Genomic DNA, 22586 nt, shown 5'->3' with positions numbered 1-22586 from the left:
TGTGCAGAGTGCAGAGCAAGGGAGGGTACTGGGAACCACTGAAGTGTTTTGAGAATATGAGAGATGGTGACCAGATCTAGAGACTCGTGTCTCTAGAAGGTCATTCTGGCGGCTATTTGGAGACAGGACTTGAAGTGCAAGGGGAGATGCTCGCACGCCAGTCACAAGGTGACCCCAGTGGTGCAGGCTGGGCTAAAGTGGAGACAGGGAGGAGTGGCCGGTCTCCATGCTGTCCGGGGATCAGACAGGCACTGGTGAGGGACTGGACGCAGAGGGGTGAGGGGAAAGCGTGGACACTGACTCCCAGGGTACACAACTGGCTGGAGGAGGGGCCATTCACAAACACAGGTTAGGCTGGAGGGGGACCCAGCAGGGGGCGGAGAAGGCAGTGAGGGGTTTAGGAGGAGAATCATAACTCTGTCTTTAGATATGCTAAGTCTGAGGTTTTTGGAGACATCCAACTGAGTCAACTAGGCGGGTGGATGTAAGGATACGAACTGAGATGAAAAGATGCAGGCTAGAGCCGTACTTCTGGGTGTCACTTGCATGGGGCTGATCACAGAAGCCTTTCATGAGATGGCCTAGGGACAAGTGTCTAGTCGGAAGAGAATGCCTTGAACCAGACCAGACGGAACGCCAACGTTTAGAGTTGGAGAAGGGAAGGATGAGTCAGCAAGATGACTTGGGAGTGAGCAGGGAAGCCAGGAATATGGGACCAGAGAAGCCAAGGGAAACGAAAGTGTCAGAAAAGGAGTGAAAAATGCTTCTGAGAACTAAAATATGCTCCCTGGTGTAGCGATACGGAGAGCTGTTTCGGAAGAGCAATGGGGGAGGAAGCCAGGCCGAAGTGGGGCAGAGGAAGAAGCCGGAGGTGCGGATGTGAGGAGTGCTAGGGTAGTCAACCCTTCCAAGAGACCTGGCTCAGAAGGAGAAAGGACCCAAGGTGCGAGCAGGAAGTGGAGCTGGGCTTGAGGAAGGCTTTTGCTTTTGTTGTTGAAGATGGGAGAAGCTTGAGCACGGTGGGAAGGATGTTCCCGAGGAGACCGGATAGCGGGACCAAGACCAGAGGTTGAGGGAGAAGTGGACTGGGACCGGGAACCTGGCCTCCTCTGCTGGAACAGGAAGGGGGGCGGGGCGAGGACTGGTGCAGAGGCAGGTATGTGTTGGGTGGGGGAGTTGGTGCGATGAGTTGAGGGGTCCTGCCCAATGACTTGTATTTCTCTGGCAAGTGGGAGGTGAGGTCCTCCACAGAGCGTGAGGGCGTAGGTTGAGGTCTGGGGAAGAAGGTAGGAAACAGGCATTGTGGAGAGTCACGAGACAGCTAGGGGAATGTGGTGGGAACACCAGGCACTCCTGAAGAATAAGGTGGGTTAGTGATGGTGAATTTCTGGAGGTACCTATCTGCCTTCTTTTGTGCCTTTTTCTAAGCAGGTTGAGTTATCTGGATGCAGGTGGAAGGCAGCAGATAGTGATTCATCCAGAACTGGGGCTTTGCCAGACAGGGGCAATAACAAGACAGGGGGTCCAGAGAGTCTGGGACACTGGAGGGGGCAGTTCTTAAAATGATGGGACATGGAACGTATCTGGACTTGGAGAAGGGAAGGCAGAGGAAGGCGATAAGTGGCAAGAGAGGAGAGGGGCTGAGGGGGCCAGTGGATGGAAGATCCCCATGAGGCCACAGAATGGTTGTTCGGGAGTCACTGGACAAGCAAGCTTGGTGACCAACAGGGGGTGACCAGAAAGCAGGGTGCTCCACCAGGTGATCTTCAGGTGATGGCAGATTTTCAGGTGACTGGCTGAGGTGGGAAGGGCTGATGGTCTAGGGTAGTAAGAGCAGCCCATGGAGTCGCTGGTCTCAACCAGGACAATGGATGGACTGGGAAAGGAGAGGGTGCCTATGGGCAGATGTAGAAGGCTTCACTGCATGAGGAGAGTGGCTGGTGATGATGGGGGGAGGGGTGTAGCCTGAATTTATGAGATTTGGGAATAGTCTTTAGAGAAATTATATTCTCTTTCACTCTGAAGTACATTCTCCAGAGTGAAAGTTCAGGAAAGAAAATGGGAGGAGTCGTAAGAAGAGGTAATAGATACAGTACAGGGTCAGAAGTTAGGAGATTCACAGGTAGTCCTGACGACACCAACATGCTGTGTGACCTGGGGCAAGTCTTTTCCTCTCCTGGAGTCTCAGATTTCTCATCAATAAAAATAGGTTGGGGGGGACTGGCTAAGCTAGACCTTCCCAAATGATGTCAGGGAGCCACGAATGGGTTCAGGTGTGCTGAGATATTGATCCCCACCCCCACCCCAGCCCTTGGGTCGGAGTCCCCGAGCCATCATCACTGTGTATATGTGCTCTAATGTGAATGAGAAGGTGTGGAAGCGTGGGCCAGACACTCCTCAGGGCCCCCGCCGTGTCTGATGTTCCGTTGTGCGCATCTCTGCTGCTCGGTCTTGGAGGGGGCTGTGGGGAGGCTGATGGAAGAACAGACAGACTCCTGCTGCAGGCAGAAGTCCATCTGCTGGCAGAGATGGAAGCCAAGTCTCCCAGCTCCCCCCTGCTCCTCTCGCCTCCCACCCAGCACCAGCCGAGGGAGCTGTGATCTGCTCAGGTGCCCAGGTGGGGGTAGGTGCATCTGCCCCTCTTCTGTCTGGTGGCTGGGTGGTCCCTGGCGGCCCCCTCAAGCCTCAGCAGTGGCTTATGAAAGTGGAGGAACAGCCACCCACTGGCTCCTTCACCCACTTTCCAGTTCCAAAAACAGACTCACTGTTTCTGAGGAGTCAGGCAGCAGTTCTGTCTGCACAGGACCCAAACAGAGCCTTCACAATGCACACCTTTCTCTTGGGGCTAGCCACTTCTCAGGAATCCACGGATGATCCACTTCTGTGTTTGACCTTGGACCACCCTCCCGAGACTACTGGCCCTCCTTGGCCTCCCTCTCCCTCCGTCTCCCATCGGATGTGATATGCTTAGAGAATGTACATGCAGCCTAATTCCACCCTAATCACAAAATATCAGGAAAGACCCAGCACTTGACCCAGTATTTTGTACACAGTAGATACTCAATAAATATTTACTGAATAAATGAAGACTACTTTCAAATACTTAAAAAAGAAAACCCTACCAAGCCCACTGGAATTTTTAAAATTATTGACCACATTGCTCCTATGTATTTGTGTAGATAAAAGATCACTTTTAATATTCTTTAGTATTTATTGGTGCTTACTAGGTGCAAGCATTTTACGAGTATGAGCTGGTTTCCTTTCCACAACACGTGAGATGGGTACATTAACCCCATTTTACAGATCAGCACACCAAGGCTCAAAGACAGGTAGAGAAACACGTCCAAGGTCATAGAGCCGGTAAGCAGTGGCCACAGGATCCTAACCCAGAGGTATCCAACTTTAAAGACGGTGATCTTTGTGGCACATGGGGCCACCTCTTATGGTGCACAAACAGAACAGAATGGAGAAAGTCGGACGCAAAGTGGAGGCAGAGAAGTGCGCAGGAAGGCTCTAGCAACCCAGTCAGAGACTCCCTACTGCCTTAACCTGGGGAGCTGCTTTTGAGGTTGGGTAAGTTTTGCTGAAGAAAAGTGCAGAGGGTCAGGCGCTCGCTCACCTCGCCCCCTTTGATTGTTTGGCTGCTTCACCCACTACCTATGCAGTCTGGCATTTCATTCAGTGCTGCCGGGCTTGGTTCTCTGAGCCTGCGGAGGCCAGGGAGCGGCAAGGACTCGTCCTGGCGACAGACCTTCCCTGCTTCCCTCCCCATGAGGCAGAGCGACTAGTGAGCCCAGGGAGCGGGCGGGAGAACGTCAGGAAACACAAGCGCTCTGACCTGCCGGGGATGAACACGGCTGTTGGCCGCCCCCCCACCCTTGCCCGCCTCTGCCTGACAGGTGAGCAGCTGTACTCTACATCTGTCTGTCCATCTGTCTCCCTCTCGGGGCCGGGAGAAAGCTGATGCTCCTGAGAGAGGAGGCCCTGGACCAAGCAGCTCCCTTACTCCAGAGATTCATCAGCAGGGACTAGAAAGGGTGGGGCAGGATGAAGAGCATGCCTCTCTCCATCCCAAGCCCCAACCCCCTCCCCACCGTGGCCCTCTTGCTGCGCCCCCCACCTCCTCACTAGCTCCCCCAGCTCTGCCTGCCAAGCTCTGCAAATTACCACACATGCCAATAAGTCATTAGAAACCAGAACGACAAATGCGGGGTTGCCATGGAGACCAATACCAGGAGCCGGAAGCCCTGGGGCCGGCCCCGTGGCTCAGGTGTGCTGTGGGGAGAGCTGGGAGGGCCCACATGCCTGGCAGAGGGGAGAGAAGGCGCTCTGCTCTCAGGGTGCTGATTCCGGGCCTTGGCCCCCCTCCCTAGGCCCGCCCTGCGCCCCTGCGGCCCTGCAGTCAGGTGCTGCGGGAGGGCAGGTGCGAGGGGGCCAGGGGGCCGAGCCCCGCCCTTCATGGAGCTGTGCCTGCACCCTGAGCAGGTGGCTGTGATAAGGCCCAGCTGGGGGTTGGCCCTGGGGCCCTAAGCAGCCTGTGCTGACTGTCCGGGTTTGGAGGAAACTGAGTCAGGGAGGGGCTGCGGGCAGGACCAGCACTCAGGCAACGCTCTCCCATCTTCCCCTGGAAACTCACTTTTGCTTCTGCCCCGTGCTTATTGCAAGAACACACACGTAACACTTGTTGAAAACGGATGAGTGGACGAGCGAATACGTGTAAGCCCCCGAGATTTCTGACAAGACAGGAGCAGCCCCCGCCCGTCTGCTAGCCCAGCGTGGCCTCTGACACAGGCCCTTCTCTCTGCGGCCTCAGTTTCATTATCCGGAAAACAACTGGATCGTGCTTCACGCACACACAGCGTATCTCCAACCGAGCTCCCCAGAGCTTCTGTTTGGAGGGGTTCGTCTGCGATTATGGGCCAGGAGGAGGCCGAGGCCATGGGCTTCCAGTCCCCCAGCTTTCCTCCACTGGCAGCAGCCTTATATTAACCTCCTGTTGCTGCCACGTAGAGCCACAGAATTAGCAGCTTAAAACAACCCATTTGTTGACTTACAGTTCAGATGGCCAGAAGTCCCAAATGGGTCTCACTGGGCTAAAGCCAGAGCGTCAGGCAGGTCTGTGCTCCTCCTGGGGGCTCGGAGGGGAGAATCTGCTTCCTTGCCTTTTCCAGCTTCTAGAGCTGCCCACATTCCTTGGCTCATGGCCCCTTCCATCTTCTCAAGATGGAAGTCTTTTGGCAAGTCTTTTCTCACCTCTCATTGCTCTATCAACGACTTCTGCCTCCCTTTTCCACATTTAAAGGACGCTTGCGATTGATTACATTGGCCCTACCTAGATAATAATTCAGGATAATCTCTTTGTTTGAAGGGCAGCTGATTAGCAACCTTAATTCCACCTGCAACCTTAATACCCTCTTGCCGTATAACGTAACATATTCACAGGTTCTGGGGATTCGTAGGCGAACGTCTTTGGGAGGCCAGGAATCTGCCTGTTACTGACCTTCCAGAAGCCCTTCTGCTAACATAAACTGCTGACCAACACATATTTTGCACGTTATATGTATTATACACTGTATTACAATCAAGTAAACTAGAGAAAAGATGTTGTTAAGAATGTCAAAAAACTAAGCTTGGGCGGCTCAGTCAGTTAAGGGTCCAACTCTTGATCTCAGCTCAGGTCTTGATCTCACAGTCGTGAGTTCAAGCCCTGTGTTGGGCTCCATGCTGGGTGTGGAGTCTACTTAAAAAAAAAAAATAAATAAAATAAAATTCAAAAGGAAGAGAGAATATATTTACAGCGCTGGGCTGTATTTATTGATACCATAAGTTTATGTCATTTGTTTATAAGATGAATCATCCGTCAGTACCTATTTCGATACTGTCTTACAGGACACAAAGCACCGGAGGTGTTAAACGTGTTACTAACGCTGGACATCAAAAATGAGAACGATATGACAAAGAAATTCATATTTATTTACAAAACAGTTTTTCCGATATATTTTTGAAAAACATCCACGTGTAAGCGGACCTGCACAGTTCAAATCTGTGCTGTTCGAGGGTCAGCTGTATACTTTGTTTTGAAAACAAAAACAAAAACGGATCCATTTCTAGAAATGTTTGAAAGCCACATGACCAGAGGACTCTCGGTTGCCACCGGTCTTAAGGTACTATGACCTGGACGCCTTCTTTCCTCCCTGGGGGATCCTTGCGAGGAAATCCGGAGGAACTCTGCGGACTGCCCCTGGAGTATGAATGTTGGCAGGCTTGGGCTGTCCCGATGGGGTGTGCAGAGAGATGGGTCTCTATGTCCACCAGGAAAGGGGGACCCAGGGAGGAGAGCAGGAGGGATGTTTTGGGGAACCCACCTGTCTTGGCTCTCTCCTCAGCATTCCGTAAGCACCCCTATATTCAGACTCCTCTGCCCTCATCTGTTCTTATTTTTATTTCCAGGGAAGGTCAGATGGAACTGTGTATGCAGAGTACAATCTCTCCCATCAGACTGAAAGTTCCCTGAGGCCATGACCTTGTTCTTTGTTGCCCATTACTCACCCACATCGCTCGGCACTGCACCTGGTGCAGAAGGGATACTGATTTCATAGTCATAAAGTGGAGAGCGCATCCTTCCTTCCCATACTCTGACCTCTAATACTGTCTGTCCTCTTCCTGGATTTATCCAGAGGAGTCCCCAGATTATTTATAACAAACTCGGGAAACCAGTACCCAAGTTCAGGAAGCACAGGTCTTAGAATCTTCCTGCTAGCACCTTTTGAGGCCTGTAATGATCAACTCTAGCATTGCAGGTGGGGCAGGCCCTGACTTGCCCCTGGGGGGCACGGTGGGCTCTGTTCCTCCTCCCATTCAGCATGGCCTCTGTTCTTACCTCTGCAAGACACCCCCTGCTGACCTCCCAGAGCCCAGTACAGCGAAACAAAACTCTTACAAGAAAGGTGCCCCAGGTATTAATCACAGCCCTGGTGTTTTAAGATTTTATGCAAATTCCTCGCCCTCTCTCAGCCTTATTTTTACCCTTGGTATAAGCCGACAGCTCATTCTCATCGCTCCCTCTGTCAAATGTCTCAGGGGATGCTGGAAAAGAAATGTGATGTGGTGGGGAAAGCTGTTCTTTGGAGGAGCGGCCCTGGGGACATGGAGGAGAAAAGGAACTCACATTTATTGAGCTTCTACTTTGTAGCAGGCACTTTACACAGATTAGCTCCTTTAATGTGGTGCCTGAGAACCAGGGTTCTGGCGTCAGAAAGGTTTGGGGCTGAATCCCAGCTCTGCCACTTGCTGGCTGTGTGGCCTCTGGCAAGTTACTTAATGCTTCCCAGCGTGGTTTCCTCAACTGAAAAATGGGGGGAAATCATATCTACTTCACAGTGTTCTGTGGATTAAATGAGATAAATGAGGTAAAGCTTTCGGCACATCCCGAGCACTCACCGATTTTAGCTCTTGGTATTAACCACCCCATGAAGTGGGCACTATTAACCCAGATGTACAGATGAGGAAACGGAGGCTCAGAGAGGTTAGGTCAAATGCCCAAGGGCCTGTGGTTAGGCAAGGGGCTCTAACCCAGCTCTGATTCTGGTCCCTCTGTCTGTGAGCCATAAGGACAGCTTCGGGCTTAGGCCTGTGTCTTCCAAAGATTGTGCCAGGAGCCTCTGGGGTAGAGCTGCTGGGCTCTCCTTTCTCAGGCTGCCCACGGCCCAGAGGAGGGGGAGAAGGCTGTTGAGCAGACGGCTTGGTCCCGTGGCAGGGGCAGGGAGGGTCCGCCTGTGGCCCCGGTGGGCCAGGGCACTATCAAGGGGTCCCACTCCATTCCAGAGCGATCTCTCTCCAAGTAACTGGAGTGAGCCCAAACCGCCAAGCCCCAGGCAGCCTCTCTCCAGGGTGAGGACAGACTCACACCGCGCCCCCCCCCCACCCCCATAGGGGAATGTTTGCTCCTTTCGGCACAATTTTATTTCCAGTTCACTCTAAGTAAAACTAACTGGAATGGCCTAGGAGTAACCTACCCAACAGGAGCTCAGGCGGTGAGGGGAAGGGTGACAAGAAGCTGGCTGCAGACAGGGTGGAAAAAGGGAGCTCACGGGAATTAGAGAGAACCAGCTGGGGGGGATGGGGCAGGATGGGAGGGGGAGGCTGGTGGACGGCAGCAGACCAGGAGAGTGCAGATATAGGAAAACAACTGGAGAGCTGGAAACAGGGCCTTCTCAAAGCAAGAGGGCTTCACAGGACAGAGATGGCTGGCTCTCCAGAGGAGAGGGCAAGAGCACAGGAACATGGTTTTCGTTCTCTGAAGGGCTGCTCTCTCGTCCCAGGATGCTGGGGTAAGGACTGTACCAGCGACTGAGGGCCTGCCCTTGGGCCTTCCTCCCATGCATGCCCCTGTCTCGGTCACCCTTCTCCCCCTCCCACTCCCCAAGCTGGAAGTTGCCCACGGGAGAGCCCTCCCCTCTGCAGAGCCACACTGCACCCCCTTTCCCAGGCCCAAGTCAGACGCACTTCCTCAAGGAAGCGTTCCTATATACTCCCACACACAGCTCGCAGTTCTGATAACATTTATAGTCTAAATCACACAGTTTAGCACTTGGTTTTAAGTAACTGTCTGGTATTATTCCCTCGTCATTGCTTGTGAGTATAAGTTTTGCCTCCCCAACTGACTGGTGGGTTTCCTTACCAGTGAAGATCGTGTCTTATGCTTCTTTACATTCTCCTCCATCCCAGAGCCCACCCTGCCTGGGAGACAGTCCCCGTGGAAAGGGGACTGAGTGGGTAAGGACTGATGGACCCCATTGGCTTCGATGGCTGGAGAAGGTCCTGACTAGCCACCCAGGGAAATACTGAAATGGACAGAGGAAACCTCAAATTTTAAAGGGTTGGGTCCTGTCACCCTTGCCCTAATCCCTGCAATGCCTCCCCATCCGGCTCTGAGGAAAACTCTTCACTCCAACTCCAGGGCTCTCCAAGCTCTGGCCTCCTAATATCCCTCAAACCCACCAGACACAGCCCCACCTCTGAGCCCCTGCACCTGCTGCTCCCTCTGCCTGGTGCACCTTCCCATCTCTCCACCACTTCATCTTTACTCACGAGTCATCTTCTCAGCAAGGTCTCCCCAGGCCATCCTGTGCAGAATTACAAACTCTCCTCTTCCTACCACAGACTGTCCCACTGCCCCCGCCTTGCTTTATTTTTTTTCCAGCACTTGCCATTCTCAAACGTACTATTCATTTCACTGTATTCCCCAGACCATAAAGTCTAAGCTCCTCAAGAGCGGAGATCTCTGGGTGCTCACTGTTTTCTGTGCCCCCAGTGCCTGGCACAGATGCTTAATAAATACTTGCTGAATGAAGAGATCCCAGGCCCACGCTGTGTCTGAGATGGCTCAGAGATGGGTCATGGACAGGAACATTCTGGAAGTCCCTTCTAGAAATGGGATTCCAGGATTCCACTCCTGGACCAACTTGGGGGAAGCACCTTCCTAAGTTCAGAGGCCTGGAGCTGTGTGAGCCCCAGCTACCTTCATCCCACTGGGAGGTCTGTCCAAAAGTAGAAGGGGGGCACTTTCAGGCAAGGGCAAGTGTCAAGTCCCCCCCCCATACACAGCTTTTTAATTTCTAGCTTGCCCAGCAGCTGCCCCTCTGTGCTCGCTCCCTCCCCTGGATGTCGCACCTTTGCCCTCCCAGGCCAAAGACAGACACTTCATCCCCTGCCTTTGAATGTTCATTTTGAGAACACTTTATAGAGGAACATAACCTTTTCTGCCTTTCTTCTCTCCTCCTCCTTTGTCTCTAAAAAGACAGGGTCAGGTAAGACAGACCCACTTTTCCTGGGGACCCATGCTGGCTGTCTAACTCTGCTGCCCCTTCTTGCATATGTTTTTTTCCTGGATAATCCACCTTGTGACATGCTTGTAAATGTGAAGGATTGTACTTGTTCCTCCCAAGACACACAAGCCTTCCCACTGACGGCACTAATTCCAAACCATCCCCACCTAATCTGCCTAATCTGGGCTCTGTGCCCCATCCTCATGTCTCCTAGCAGTCACCTTCATATTGGTTCCCACTACTGTGGCTGTGGGGACTGGCTCTTAGGTCCCCCTTCTCCAAGGCCCCTGGCTCCCTGCGGCCCCAGAGGCACCGAGCTGAAACAGAAGGAAGCAATGTTGGCTCTCGAAGAACTGTGACCTACAGGGGCAAGAAGAGGGGAAACCCTCTCTGAAGGTCCCCCAAAGGGGACAGGCAGTTCCCAGCTTGGACAAGACTTGGGAACTTTTCAGAACTTTGGGGAATGGGTAGGATGGTCCCAGAGAATGTTCCAGGAGGTCCAAGGGGCACTGGATTCTGGGAGTGGTGCAGGAGACTTCGGGTCAGAGAGAATATTAACTCCTGTTTTTTTTTTTTCTAGCTGCACTCCTTGAGCAAGTTACTGAACGTGAGTCTTGGTTTCCTTGTGTTTAAATTCGAGATAATAAAAGTACCTACCCAATAGGAGTGTTTTGGAGGATTTAATGTGCTAACGTATGTAAAGCACTTGGCATAGCGCCTGGCACATAGTAAGTGCTCAGTAAATGCCCGCGGCTATCGTGAGTGCCATTTCAGTGTGAGAGGTGGAGGCTGAGACACAGCTGTTGCCCCAGGAACCCCCTGCCTCCTCTTCAACGCGGGACCCACTTCAAGTCCATCAAATGCTGATCAGCAGGGAAGGAGTGGGGGGAAGAAATGTACAAAGAGAAACTGAGTTCTAAACCAAACCTGGTTCTGCTCACCTCCTAAAAGGCAGCTCCCTCAGCCCATGTGAACATCTGAGAGGCCATGGTCACGAGACCAGTCCCAGCAGGGATACACCAGATCCCTTGCCCAAAGGCCAACAGTGTTAGGCTGAAAAGTGTGGGGATGTTCTGGGCAACCTGCCAGCCCCACTGGAAGCTCAGCTCTGAGCGCTGGAGACAAAGAGGCCAAGGTGGGACATGTCCCAGGTGTTCCTGAGATCCACAGACGGCGACACACATACAGCGCAGCATCCACGACTCTGGGGCCCCAGACCCCCCTCGGCACCACGGTCCCCAGACCCACCATCTGTGCCCGGCTGACTCCTTTTCAAGCCTTGCCCCAAATGTCACGTCCTTTGAGAACCATTTCCTAACCTGCAGACGGAGCCAGTCACCTCTCTATCAGCACATCCCTGTACCCTGTATTATGGTACTTGCTTCACTGTTGTAAGACTGACCCTCCACTTCATGATAATGGTAGTCACACAGCATTTACTAGGCCAGCCACTGTTCCGAGCTCGCTACATGTATTCACTCATTTAATCATCATAACGACTCTCTGAAGTAGGTACTACGATTATCCCGTTTAGATACAAGGAAACCGAGGCGCAGAGAGGTTAGGTGACATATCCAATGTCACTCAGCTAGAAGTGGAGCTCCACGCAGGTGGAGCCTGGATTTGAACCCTCGCGGTGTGGCTCCAGACTCTACACTCTTACCGTGAACTCCTGGAAGGCAGGGGCAACATCTGATGAGTCTCTGTCCCGAGCACCTAGCACGGGGCTGTGCACACGTACGTGCTTAGAAGAGATGGGCTGACTGCAGAAGCCAGTGCCTGTTTAAGGCTAACTTGGTGACTATTCCAGCCTCTGAGCAGCAGGACTGAGAAACCAAGCTTCTCAGGGAAGTAGAAGACAAAAGCGCCCTTCTTACTCGCTCTCTTAGCGATCCCACCGCACCCCTTGTCTGCCCTGTCTGCTTCTGTCTTGTCCCTTGCCTTCTGTTTTTGTTGTTTCCCAGGTTATCTTCTGCCTTTGTGCTCCTCCCCTTTTGTTCCTTGATCACTCTCCCCCTTTCCTGCCCCATCCAGCCCCTGCCCATTGCCCTTCCCGGTAGCTCTTGGTACTTCAAAGCCTCCCTCCTACCCCCACTCTTGGCCTTGGAGCTTTTATAGCGTCCAGGCTTGCCCAAGGAGGCTGAGAACACCAATGATATTTACTGGCCATGGACCAAGCTCCTACAGCCTGACCCTGAATGAAAACAGCAATTTCCCATCAATTCTACCTGGATGCAGAGTGGGGGTGTTGGTGGGGGGTGGTTGCCTGCCTACGGCTTGTCACCAATCTGTGTGGGATGAGGAAGATCCGCTGCCCTTCCCGCCTCCCCTCTCAGGGTCCCAACTCCTCCAAGAAGCCCTCCCCGAGCACTTGAGAAAACTTACTCATGCCATGAATCTGAATGCAGCAGATCCTTATATATTCTAATACTCTGAGGAGAAGAGGCACGCTTCTGAAAAAGGCGGTTACAGTGTAACTTGGGACGGCTGTGCGAGAAAGGAACTGCAGACAATTAGTGATTTCAAAACAGAGACCTACGTGACCTGGGACAAGTAGTTTATGCTCTGTGGTCCTCAGTATCCTAGCTATGAGGAAGGGGATGATAATCTGGACCTTAGATTGTCAGGAGCATCGAATAGGATATTTTTTGTAAAGCTCCTGACAGACTGGTCCTTAGTAGGTGCTAAATAACACATTTGTTTCTTTCTCCGTTCTCTAAAACACTGGCTGTCTGCTCCACCTCTCAGATAAGTGGAGAGATATGAACAGTCCAGCCTTTCAGATCAGAAATGTCTTAAGGACAGGATGACCCTGGGTCTGTAAGCTCTGTGGTAAGTGGTATGCTGTAAGAAGCTAAGCCTGTCCTGCTAGAGGTCACTCGCTGTGTCGATGATGACGACAATTCACTAGGATTGTTCACACTACCCTCCCCCGCCCCCAAGCAGTGGGTCTTTGAAAGAGCCTGGTGGGCACAGAACTAATCAGCTGGGAAGTCCAAATACAAGTTCAGTTCTGCCCTGAGACATGGAGGTTTGTTTAATTGCTATATCCTCAGCTCTTAAAATAGTACCAGGCACATAGTAGGTGCTCAATAAATTGGGAATGATTTTTTTTAATTTTTAAAGCAATGGACTTTCTTTCAAATAAAAAGATGGATAGGGGTGGGCTAGGAGGGGTAAATGGCAGGGGACAGGGGGCATGCCAGGGAAATGTCGCTGCCAGGCCCACCAGCCCAGGCTCCTCCTCTGCAAAGGGGATACAGCAAAGCCAACAGTGTGTGTGTCCCCACCTTCAGGATGTTCGGGAACCGAGTGCACATGCCTGGCTTGTGATTTATGCTGCAGTTTTCAGGAGAGAAGGGGGGCAAAGATGGAGACAGAGATCAGGAAGGGAGGGAGGGAGAGGTCTTGGAGAGCAGTGTGAGGGAAAGGGAAACAAGGAGATGCCTGTGGAAGAAAGAGAGTGAGGGGTGGAGAGAAAGAGGAAGAAGGAGGGAGGCACAGGGAGAAAAGAACGGAAGCGGGGAGCAATCGTGGACAGTTACAGAGGAAAGCTGCTGTCTCAGCTTGCCGGGGAATTCATCTCAGTAGACCCGTGAGTTCCCACTGCCTCTGCTGCCTCCTTGGGGTTAGTCAGGCTGTGCCAGGGGGACAGTGTGCATCTGGGGGTGCTCCTGGATACCAGGTGTCCACCAGGCCCCGGGCAGGTCTCAATCCCTGAAGTACTGTGCCCTTAATTCCATCCCTGCCAGAGAATGAGGCCCCATCCAGGTCCAGAGGGACCCCCTAGGCAGGAAGGAGGACACTCAGGGTGAACCAGCGCAGGGGGAGGGAGAAGGGCCTGGAAGGCTCAGACCCCTAGCTGTGCCCTTCTCTTTCCTCCCTCTCCACACAAGGGCACCTGGCCAGCCAGGAAAGTGGGTCAGGCCACCTACATCTGACTTTTTTTCTGAAAACAACAGGCAAGGGGAGGTTGTCTCAATGCCCTAATCACAGCCCTTGCCCATCCCATGCCCAGTGATCTTTGTTGGTGGGACCTTTAAGCAGTGGGCAGTGGGAATCAATCCTGGCCTTCTCACTCAGGAAGAAGACACGAGGCCAGAGCCCATCCCAGGCTGGTGGGGAGGAGGGAGTCTGCTGTTGGCCTGGGTACGTGGAAAGACACAAATCTCAATGATGGTGACCAAGCTGGGGGGGGGGGGCTGTCTCTACTACCCTGACCCCGGGAGGCTGTTTTCTCTACCACCCCACCACCTGGGGTCTTCAAACTGCTCACTGACCCGTCCATCTCTGGCAACTGAATGCTGTGCCCAGCCCACCGCTTCCCGACCCTGCCGTCGCCCAATTAGAAGCTGCGTTGGCTCCAACAGATGGGAGCTGCGGCAGGCTGAGGAACAGAGCACAAAGCCCAGCTGACATTTTCCTTCCTGTTCTTTCCGCGGGGGAGGAAGAACAGGGACGGGGTGTGTGTGTGTGTGTGTGTGTGTGTGTGTGTGTGTGCGCGCGCACAGCAACACCCCTAGGGCCCACCCCCCAGTGCCCAGGTCTCCTGCACCTCTTTAGCGTCTCAGCTCAGCCCTAAATGGAGGTCAGTTCGCCCTCACACTCGCCGGTTCCTCGCTGGCTGGGCAGCCAGAGCCTGCGCCGCCCTTCGCCTGCAGGACAGACGGACCACCTGTGGCTGGCCAACCCCTCCTGTCTCCTGGGTGCCGCGGTGGGCCCAGACCTGTCCTTCCGAAGCCGCTTGCCACTCCCAGAGCCCCCAGGCTGGGCCCAAGGCCGGCCCATCCCCCACCCCAAATGTCCCATCTCAGGCTGCGGACAGACCCCTACCGGCCCAGGAGAAGCCTGGTTCCTGGTTCCAGATACTCCGGACAGACACCAAGGCCACCTTGTCCCTCCGCACGGACACCTGAGCTCCAAGCAAGGGGAGGTCCCCGCGGCCCCGGAGAGCTTCCACCCCGCCAGTCCGCCCCTGTCCCGCCTTCCCTATCCCCTCGGCCACCTCTCGGCTCCCCGACATCTCCGGGCGCCGCTCTACCCAGCAACAGTTTGGGGTGGCTCGGGCCTCCCCGGGGGGATTAAGGCCCAGCCGCCCCCTCCCCTGCCGCCTCCGGTGCTGCCCGCGCGGTCGGCCGCCTTCTTTACCTTCTCCCGCCCTGCCTCCGTCAGCCCCGGCGGCCGCCTCCCCCCCGGAGTCCACGGCTCCCGGGGCCGGCGTCCCCGCGGCCGCCCGCGGCCCGCCCCTCCCCCAGCCCCCGGCCGGCCCGGCGGGGGGGAAACCCGGCGGCGGGGACCCCGAGCCCAGCCGCTCCCGCCGCCACGCCGACGGCCCCCCACGCCTCCCGGGGCTCAGCCCGGGGCCGCACACTCACCCGCGGGCGCCGTCCGGGCTCCCGGGGCCGCCGTCCGCCGCTCGGCTCCGGCTTCGGCCCGGGGCTGGGCTGGGGGAGGCCGGGGCGCACCCTCCCTTCGCGCCGCCGCCGCCCGCGCAGGCCGGGCAGGGTCGCGGGCGCCTTCCCCGCCGCCGAGTTGTCCGGGCAGCGGTCCTGGGCCCCGGCCGGGCGAGCGCGGCCGCAGAATCGCCGTCCTCGCCGCCCCCGCCCGCGCCCGCGCCGTCCGCGCCCCGGGCTCCGCGCCGCCCTGCGCGTCGTGGCCGGAGGCTGGCGGGCGACAGCCGGGCGCTCCCTCCGCGCGGCGCGGCCGCAGGTGCACCGAGCAGGCCCTCGCGCGCCCCGCGCCCCTCCGCGCGCCCCTCCTCCCGGCTTCGCGCCCAACCTGCCCGCCCGCTTCGCCGCCGCTCTCCCAACCTCCGCGCCCCGCTCCGGTCGCCTCCTCCCCGCCTGCATGCCACGCCACCGCCCCCCTCCACTCCGGTCCCGCTGCCAGTTTAACTCCTGAGTGGCCGGAGGCCCCCCTCTCCCTAACGCGCACACGCACCTCGGAGGGAGGAGTTGGGTGCGGCCGATGCTAAGGCTGGAGTCGCTGGGGCGGGGGGTGGTCCTGTGCCTTTGCACGCCGGGCTTGGCTGAAAGAAGGGGGCACGGAGCCCAGATCTGAGGGGAAAGGGGATGGCCCTTCTGATACTGCCTCAGCCTCTTGCAAAGGCCAGGAGGACAGAGGGGGAAATTCAGCAGCTTTTAGAGGACAGGTGCGTCTCGCAGGCATAGCGTGCTCGGAAGAGCACATTTTTGCCACCCTCCCAAGTTAACAGCGGACTGAGGAATACAATGAATGGGTTGGAACTTGTTCCCGGGCACAGGCACCTCTCATCCTCAAGAATGAAGTGGAATACCCACCCCACCCCCCACCAGTTCTCATGCCCTTCCAGCATTGCCCCCTGAGCTGGCAGCTTTGGCATTCTGGAAGGTCCCATCATGACCCTAAGTGAAGGATGGCAACCTACATAGGCGTTAGGCAGGAACTGGCAAGTCCGCTCAGGGGCTTGGATTTGGGGGATGCCCGTTCTGCTGGCTGTGCTATGAACATTGGGAAAGGAGAGCAGGAGCTGATCCGTGCTTGGGGGCGGGGGGGGGGGGCGGTGGCGGTGCCGGGCTGTTGCCCGGTGCCTTAGAAAAGCTGGGTCACTATTACTGACTGGGGCTTCGTAGAGTGAGTCTTCTGCGGGAAGCAACTGCTTGAGGCCCTTGCCTTGGGGGTGGGGGGCCTTCAGCCTGGATCACTCAGAATGCACACAAGCTCAGCTCCATGATAGGCCACACCCCGCGGATGGGTTTTGAGCAGAGCCTGAAATACCAACCACCGGGGAGTGGGCGAGGGGGAGCCCAAGGTACTGGGAGTCCTGCCGGGAGTGGCATCCATCCAGTCTGTCTTCCTTCTTTCGGGGCTTGAGCTCAACACCTCCTGCGAGCTGAGCTCGGGACAGAACACTGACGGAGCTTTCTGGTTCTGTCTTTTCCAAGGGCACAGTCAATGGTAACGCCATGCCTGGAGGCTTTTATAAAGTCAGCTTGAAATTCTGTGTGTTCTGTGTGCACAGAGGGGGTTCTCACTTTCGTCTAGCCAATAAGCAGGTATTAAGTTCCCATTGTACCTCCTAAACCCCCACCCCACCCTCCCAACCTCCACCCCTGCCGCGGGGCATAATGGTCTCAAGGAGCTTAGGAGGATGAGTTGGAGGTATATGAAACAAATTTTAACATTTCGAGGGAATGGAAGTGCCATAGAAATACAGAATGAAAAAGCCATTATTGGCTAGGGTTTATTCATGGAAGGTTTTATGGAGGAGTTGAGATTCAAGCTGAGTCCAGATGGTAGGATAGGATTTGAAGTGACAGAGAAAACAGGGACCAGCAAAGGCAGGAAAGTGGAGACAAGCAGAGTAGAATGGCTTGTGTGGAGGCTAGGGGGCAGGAGGAAATGTATAGAGCTACTAGTAGATGCCAGGCCTTTTCACGTATTTCTCTTATTTTCCCTTCTGAGTTGGTTCTCACCCCATTTCACAGACAGGAGCATGGAGGCTCAGAGAGTTTAAGATCTACAGGCAGAATTTGAACCCTCTTCTAGAAACACACGGTGCCCCTGCTATAACACTATATTGGAGATATGCATGCAGAGTGAGGGCAGCTGGTGAGCCTGAATTGCCAGGCTGAGCAGTTCAGCTATGGCCCAGAGCACAAGAGATTTGGGGTAAAAGAGGCAGGAAGGTGGGAGACCAGAGAGGAGGCTGTGGTAGGAGTGATGGGGAGCGAGCACGGACAGTAAATGCCGTGGGCCTTTGTCAGGAAGACCCGGCAGAGCTCTAACACCGACTAATTGAATGAAAGAGGTCAAAACTTGCCTCCAGGCTTTTGAGTATGAGTGTTTGGGTCCTGCGTCAATTCAGTGGAGCCGCCTCGTCCTCCTAAGGTCAGTGTATTCACAGACTGATCCTGAGAAGGAGGAGAGGTTACCAGTCCTTTATCTCTCAATGACCTGAGCGTTCAATCCAGTGCCCGCCCCCCGCAATATCTGTGCATGCTGCCATGCGTGTCTCAGCTCCTGACCAGACGGTGAGCCTCGGGCGGACTGAGACCGTTCTGCACAGCATCAGGTCAAGACTAGTACCTTACAGCAGATGCTCAATAACCAATTGCTGAAGAATAGATGGGGCAAAAGCACGTAAAGTTTGCCAAGTGGCTGGGTCCTAAGTCACAGATCCTGCGAGACACACAGTGGGTAAGGGATAAGGGAATCATTTCCTGTGGGGAGAGAAGGAGGCAATGTTCTCTTGAGCTGACTCTAAATTTCACATAACCCAATGGGACGGAGCAAAGAGCGTAGGTTTTCGAGCCAGAGGTTTGAAACTATTTATCACTATTTATCAACTTTGTGTGGCTTCAGGAAAAGTGCTTAACTTCTCTGACCTCTAATTCTTTCCTATGTAAAAATATTAATTCAAGGGGTAGCAGTTAATACGTGGTGAGTACCAACATGGAAGGCATGATGCTAAGCACATTTATGCATCAGCTCATTGACAAGTCCACCAACCCTAGGACTCTGGAGGTAGGGGGAGAAACGTTTCACATTTACATAACTTGTAATAATAGAGCTGAGATCTAAACCCAGGGCTGTCTGATGGCCGAGTCTAAGCCCTAACTGCCACCTAGCAACACTTCTTCAAGATGAGGGTAGTAACAAGGGTATTCATTCATACTCACAGGACTGTTGCAGGATGTAATGGGTTGTGCACGTCTGGCAGCGAGCATCGTGTCTGGCACATAGCACACCTCAATAAATAAATGGGAGTCTCTCTCTCTCTCTCTCTCTCTCTCTCTCTCAACCTGGCTCTCATGGCAGCCACTCCGAGCCAGGTACTTTGCTGGGAAAAGATGGGGACTCAGTTCAGTCTTTTGGAAGCTCTTAGGTAATTACCAGAGGACTTAATGGCCCTGTTACTGACCTTTTGCACTGTAAGTTTAATCTCTAGGCTTAGCCATGCCTAACTCCCTGCCAGGAAGACGGGGACGCTGTGACACCCAGAGTGTCTGTGGAGAGAGATGCTGAGTACACGCCCCTACGAGTGATCCCCCTCAGTGCACTTAAAGCAGGGGTCAGACACCAAGCTAGTAGGCATGTAGGCATGCTGTTTGTGTGGTGGGGCAGTGAGGAGAGGGGGGCTCTTCCTGGAACCTGGCAGATGAGCCGAATCAGGGAAGGAAGGCTGGGGGTGTGGTGGCGCCTCCTTCTGTGGGCCTTCCACTGCTGAAGACAGCCTTTGCCCAGCCCCCACCTCCGGAGGCCCTGGATGGGGCCTTTGGAGTCCCCGGGGACTGTTGCCCCACCAGCGCTCTAGGTAGGTACAGAGTGCGGCTCAGAGCGGCGGTCCCCAGGCTCAAGCTTCACCTAGAGCACGTGTACAAATTCCGGCCCCGCTGGTCTTCCTGAGAGCCAGATTCTGCAGTTCTCGGAATCTGCATTTTGGCACACTCTCCAGGTGATTCTGATTCAGGTCAGTAGATGAACCCTGTTTTGAGACACGCTGACCCAAGGTGCCCATCGCTCTCTGACTGCTCCCTGCTTGGGCTCAGCGAGTACAGAGCTCTGTTCTGACTACTGGGAAACAGTGAAAGGTGAACGCACTACCGGAAGTGGGTTCGTGGGAAAGTTGGTGAAGCTTAAACTTTAGGGTTGCTCACTTGTGGGATGAGGGGAGAAAGCTGGAAAGTTGTAGGGTGTTCTCAGTGGGGAGGGGAGGCCATTTTGCAAATAGGAAGCATTTTTATGTAAGCATTTCTGGTCAGCTGAAAGAAGAGACATTAGAAGAAAGGGATCTGAGTTTCTAAACCTTGTGTACATTGCTGTGATCTCTCTAGTTCTGAAGAAATATCACCATTGGATTGAATTTTGTATGGGTTCTTTTTCTTGAGAGACCCCCATGAAACCTGGCTCTTCCCTGGCCCCTGCCTTCAGGGAGCTCCCAGGATTCACAGATACCCTTGGAACACAGAGAACCAGAAGGGCAGGAGGACATTGCAGATGGCAGAGCTGTGTGGAGCTGTGTGGAGTCCTCAGATTCCTGGAAAAGGCACTGCAGGTAAAAATGACGGAGGTTGAATCTGTTTTTGCCCAGGAACAATGTGATAATGGAAATTACATTCCTCACCAAGGTCCTGGTGCCCAACTTTTTATAGGAATAAGTATACATACCATAAACACCACATTTAATCAACTGTAAATGATACACTTGTGCTCTGTTAAATTGAATCTGAGTATACAAAACAGCTAAATCGGGCAATATGGTGACCAAATCCCATTCTGTTTAATTTAATGTATTCAAAAGATTCCCAGGAGAACTGCCATTTTGGGGGGTGCAAGAGGGAGTGGTGGAGAGGATCAGAGAGACTCCCCCTTCGCTCCATATGAAATCTGTTTAGGCAAGGGGGAGACTCTCAGAGGTCCGAAGCTGGGGGACAAGGTTTCGTACCCCATGGCGCATCTGAAAAGAAACCAACTCGGCAGCATCATTTGTGAATACACCTGGCTGATTCCGATGTGCACGTCTGTAAGTCGAGCGCTGCCTACACACACAACAGGAATGGGGGACATTTAAGAGGGCTTGGGGTGCTTGACATTGGATGAGGCTGATCTGGAATGATCTTCCTGGAGGAATACATTTTTGAGAAGACACTTGAAGGCAGGCGTGCAAAATGGTTAGGTTTCCTGAGAGATTAGCATGAGGGATGCGCAGGACATATCCGTTTGATTTTTGACCCACCTCATTGTAACCCACAGTCTGTCAAAAAGACTTTGTCCCTAAGTGTTCATTTCCCACCTCGCATCTTCTCCAATATTTTTCAAATTGCGGGTGGAGACCCAGGAGCAGGTTACAATAAGAACTTGCTTTTAAAAATGAAATAGAATAGGAAACAACATACTTCATTAGTACTTTCGTTCAGTGTCATGTAAACATATGTGTGTACTGAGTCACGGTGTTCAGTGTGTTTCTTACCATGGGTCTTTTTTTTTTTTTCTTGAGGAACTAAAAAAGGAATTTGTTTATTGAGGCGGGCAGGGGTGTTGCTCAATGTTGCCTATTTCTTTCCCTTCTGCTTCATGTGTATTACAAAACAGTCATTGCATGCGATGGTGAGCCCAGCGATTAGCGAGAAGAAGCTCTAGAAGCCCACTTTGCCATCTCGACACTGGTCTAGGTCCTTCATTATTTTGTCCACGACCCCCAGAGGGTCCTTTTGATTTTCCAAAAATCCAGGGAACCCCTTTTCCATGAGTATTCTCAGGTCCTCCTTTGTTAAGTAGCCTTTATCCCCAGCAAACTTGTGAAACGTGAACATCGTGGTTTCCATGGTGTGTTCCATTTGAGATGGCGTTTTGGTGAGGTCTGTTGAAACCTTGGCCCAAGGCACAGCGGGGATGATTGGCTGGCTGGGACACACCTTACCATGGGCCTTTATCAAACTTTGGTTATTTATTCCCAAAGCCTGCAAATAAGATACACATGGGGTATCTCACATGTTAAGAATAAAGTATTTACTCAAATCCAGCCTCTTTACTTGGCATTACTTTTGTTGCTTGTCTTCTTTTCCAATCAGACTCTATTCATTTCTGAACATTGCATTTCAGAAGTGGTTCACAGGGCAAAGAAACTGGGACTCCATGTATCCGGATCCTGTCCTTTTCTCTTTGTACTGTCTCTGACCTCTCTATTTTCCTTCTTATTTTCTTTCAGAGAAGGAAGTCTTTATGATCTTACTTCCAATATTTGGATTAATTCCAACATAGCTCTTAGAGCCCACAGGGCTCTCCAAAAAATCATTCCTAAGGTCTGTCCTAGTAGCCACCACCTGGGTCTATTTTTGCTTCCTAAACTCATGCTTCTGAAGCTGGGTGTGCAAAAGAACTAGCCGGGGAACTGATTAAAATGTAGTTTTCTGGATCCCACCTAGTAGCACTAAACTGGGGCTTCTGAACTGCATTTTTGACTAGCTTCCTCAAATGGTTCTGAGGACCACACTTTAAAGACCACTATTAATAAACCCTGGAGAAAATTCCACTCTTTCCAGGATTCCCTCATCCCCCCATTCTTCACCCATTCACTCCTGATTCTGATCACTCTACTTTGTTTCCCTTCTGCAGGAATAGTCTCAGTGTATGCCACTCTATGTTTATTTGCAATCATTTGCACTTTGTCCAAGAAGTTACCTTATCTGGGTATCCCGCCTTCCTACTTAACTTATAAACTCCCCCCAACGAACTGTATCATTCATTACAATTTCCCCAGAGCGCCCAGCAGAAGACCTTGCTCCTGGCAGACTTCCCATAAGCTCTCTGTGCACAGGACAGAATCCTCCCATATAACCCCCTGCCCCTCCGGGCCCCTATCCTCTGGGTGGGGGGTTCCCATTCAGGAGTTTTTAGGGCAGGGATAAGTGACTGAGTTGTTCTCCGTATCAAACAGCACTATCGACTGGGTGATTTTGGCTCAGTCTGACTTTGTCCTTTCCATCTCACCTCCATGGGTTTAGGGAAAAGTCAATCGGTAAAAACTAATGAGTCCAGATGACCCCCCTGGGATTGTAGCTTCATCGAGGGCTGTTATATTCTTCAGTTCTAGAAACACATCGAACAGCGAAGGCAGAGGGCTGAACAGCAAGGCTAAAGCAAGAAAGAGGCAAGCTAGTGCCTTTATGGAAGTAGTCGCTCTCAGGAGCTCACCCTGCACTTGCAGGACCCTGAGAGAGAATGCCTTTATACATTTTGGCTCTAGGTGCTTCCCTGCCTCACCTTAGTCCCAGCCCA

At 53.3% G+C, this 22586-nt stretch overlaps 1 protein-coding gene and 1 pseudogene across 1 annotated transcript in view; both read right to left on the bottom strand.

Annotated features, from left to right (window-relative positions):
* Positions 1-15254, bottom strand: part of LRRN2 (leucine rich repeat neuronal 2) — a 62334-nt gene extending 47080 nt beyond the window's left edge. Inside the window, exon 1 of the mRNA XM_035010238.1 lies at positions 15203-15254. The gene's annotated coding sequence lies outside the window, so the exon portion shown is untranslated. The remainder of the gene's footprint in view (positions 1-15202) is intronic.
* A 5606-nt stretch (positions 15255-20860) lies between these two features.
* On the bottom strand, positions 20861-22304 carry LOC118013804 (annotated as a pseudogene).
* Between the last annotated feature and the right edge of the window lie 282 nt (positions 22305-22586).

Source organism: Mirounga leonina, unplaced genomic scaffold (genome assembly GCF_011800145.1).
Source record: "Mirounga leonina isolate KUSES-001 unplaced genomic scaffold, KU_Mleo_1.0 Mir_154, whole genome shotgun sequence".
Classification (NCBI taxonomy): domain Eukaryota; kingdom Metazoa; phylum Chordata; class Mammalia; order Carnivora; family Phocidae; genus Mirounga; species Mirounga leonina.
The sequence above is the reverse complement of the archived record's forward strand: the minus strand, read 5'-3'. Positions and strand labels throughout refer to the sequence as shown.